Source organism: Arachis ipaensis, chromosome B09, assembly GCF_000816755.2.
Source record: "Arachis ipaensis cultivar K30076 chromosome B09, Araip1.1, whole genome shotgun sequence".
Taxonomy (NCBI): Eukaryota; Viridiplantae; Streptophyta; class Magnoliopsida; order Fabales; family Fabaceae; genus Arachis; species Arachis ipaensis.
In genome coordinates this window covers 48,680,735-48,684,083 of record NC_029793.2, presented here as the reverse complement: position 1 = coordinate 48,684,083, position 3,349 = coordinate 48,680,735, and positions in this window count along the sequence as shown.

Below are 3,349 nucleotides of genomic sequence, written 5' to 3'. Positions count from 1 at the left end.
TTACGTTGAATCTTGAAACGATTATTTGTATGATATTTCTCTTACCAAATAATGCCAAAGAGTTTTGGTGTGTTAAGATTTTTTATGCTAAATCATTGTTCAAAGAGGTTGTATTTGGTTTGTCTTAAAATTATGAAGATATAGACACAAATACACAAGAGTATAAAGACACAAAAAGACATTAATTTTGTATCTATTTGATAATGAAAATATAGACAGAACACACAACTCACAATTTTATTAAAAAATTAATTTTATCCCATTCATTTCAATATCACCATCATCACTTCTGTCTTTTTATACTCTTTTAAAATCATCACAATTTACCGTGGCATCATCATCTTTAAGACCAATACAGATCTTTTCTTAATTTTTGGTAATTTTTCATCCAAAATAAAATCAACTTCATAAGCATAAAAAATTTATCCAAAATTATTAAAAATTAGCATAACAAACACAAATCTCCATCAATCCAAATACAGAATAAGTTATCACCTCATTCATTGCAAAGAATACCAATAAAATTTAATTCAAAATTTAATATTTATAAAATAAACAAAAGTCCTTCAATAACATTCTAATTGAATAATACAAACATTCAAATATTTTATTAAAAAAATTCAAACAAATACAAATTGAATCTGAGATAGAACAAGGCAACAGAGAAAATGAAAAAAAGAAAGAAGTGGAGAAGAATAAAAAGAAGATGAAAATGACGAAAGATGGAAGAAGGATAGGACCAACGAGAAAATATCACATCTGTAACGAGATCTGTGGTTGCTTCCGCTATAGATCTGCAGTTGCTCTCACTGCCAAAGAGAAGAAGAACAAAATGCGAATGGGGGAGAGCGTCTTCGTCGTTACGACAATCATTGTTGATGCTGATTGAAGGGTGAAGTAGAGAGACTTTCTCCTTTGCTATGACGCTACCTGCAAGGAGAAGACAGAAGACAAACAGCGCCACTGATGAGCGGATATTTTATACGTTTTTTGGCATCATTTTCATATAGTTTTTATTATGTTTTTTTTAAGTTTTATTATGTTTTCATAGGTTTTAGTGAAAAATTTTACATTTTTGGATTCCACTTTGAGTTTTTGTGTTTTATGGTGATTTCAAGTATTTTCTGGCTAAAATTGAAAAGCTTGAGCAAAAGCCTTATTCAGAGACAGAGAAAGGACTGCAGATGCTATCAGGATCTGATATCCATGCACTCGAAAGAGCTTTTCTGGAGCTACAAAAGTCCAAATGGCGCGCTCTCAACGGCTATGGAAAGCTAACATGTAGGGATTTTCAGAAATATATAATAGTCTATACTTTTCTTCGGAAATGAAGGCCCAAAACTGGCGTTTAACGCCAACCACCAGCCCCATTCTTGGCGTTCAATGCCCAAAAGGGGATAGCTGGCGTTGAACACCCAAAAGGGAGTCCCAAGCCAGCGTTCAATGCCCCTAAAGGGTATTAGCACGTGGAGACACCCTTAGCTCAGCCTAAACACTCACCAAGTGGGCTCGGAAAGTGAATTTTCGCACCTCTAAGTCTAGTCTATCATATTTCTATGATCCTTAGTTATTATATTAGTATTTAAAGGAGAAGATCACCCTTGTTTAAAAACTTTTGATCTTCTTCCTCCCCTATTCGAATTCATCACTTTTGTACAGTATGAGTCACTAACCTCCTAAGGTTAAGGTTACGAGCTCTGCTGAGTTTCATGGATAAATAATATTAATGTTCTATTTCAATGCAAGTCTGATTATTTCTCCTATGCATTCTCGTTCTTCATCTCATGAATTGAGGGTGACCCGTGACAATCACCCTTATTCTACATGGGTTCCGTGCGAGTTCTGACCCGGATAGCGTTGAACTAAAGTTAGAGATTGCATTGCGGATTCCAATAGAGCATCTGAGCAACTTTGGATACGTGACATGAAATTCCGTTGACTATGGGTGTGTGAGGTCTTTGTGGCGTTAAGGCTAGAGTCAGAAAAGCAACACTTTCTGATATGAAAGATCTGCCTTATCTGTGGCACCTTGAGTAAGATCGTGAAGGGGAGTGGATTGCTTAGAGCTTCATCTTCTGCTACAGTGAGAAGCCTAGAGAGGTTAACTTGATGGATTACTGTAGTAGAGGAGGTTAACTTGATGAGAGGACATGAGTTAATCACTTACGGCTGCCATTGAAGGAATCAGAAAGTTATTGAAGTAGACAGTAAGAAAAGTTAATCCGGAAAGACAAAGCATCTCCAAAGCCACAACCGGTCTCATACCATTGATTTCACACCTACCTAGTAACGTTTTATTTATTTATCTGTTTTATACGTTTTTTCGTGACAACTATATTTTCTATCTGCCTAACTAAGACCTGCAAGATAACCACTGCTTGCTCAAACCAACAATCTCCGTGGGATCGACCCTCACTCACCTGAGGTATTACTTGGACGACCCGGTATACTTGCCGGTCTATCTGTGTGAAATGTGCGGAGTCAATTTCGTGCACCAAGTTCTTGGCGCCGTTGCCGGAAATTGTTCGGATTTGACAAACTAACGGATCATCTTGTTGCTTAGATTAGGTACTTTTTAATATTTTGTTTGAGTCTTTTATTTTTTTTTTCAAAAAAAAAATTCAAAAATCTTTGCTTTTGTTTATTAATCTTTATCTTTTGTTTGAGTCTTTTGTTCTTGTTCTTGTTAAAGGTTCGAACTTTCTTGTTTTCTTTTCCAAAAATTTTCAAAAATAGTATCTTTTATTTGAGTCTAGTGTCATCAATTCTTAAGTTTGGTGTCCTTTGTGTGTTCTTTGTTTGCTTTAAGTTTTCGAATTTGTTCTTTAGTGTTCTTCTTGGTATTCAAGTTGTTCTTGTTTCTTTTCTTGTTTTGATGTTAAAAGTTTTATGTTTGGTGTCTTTTCGTGCTTGTCTTCTTAATTTTTGAAAATTAGTGTCTTTTAATCTAAAAATTTTAAGTTTGATGTCTTTTGGTTATTTTTCTCTTTCTTCATTAATTCAAAAAATAAAAAATATATTTTTTATCTTTATTTCAAAATTTTTCAAAAATTCTAAAAAAATAAAATTCAAATTTTAATTTCAAATCATTATCTTATCTTATCTTAATTTCAAATTTCAAATTTCAAATTTCAATTTTCAAATCTTATTTTTTTAAAATCTTTTAAAATCTTTTCTTTTAATTTGATTCTTTCCTATCTTATCTTTCTTTTTAAATTTTAAAATTCAAAACTTTTTTAAATCTCTATCTTATCTTATCTTAATTTCAAATTTCAAAATCAAATCTTTTTCAAAAATCAAATTTAAAATCTTATATTTTCAACTTATTTTCAAATCTTTATCTTATCTT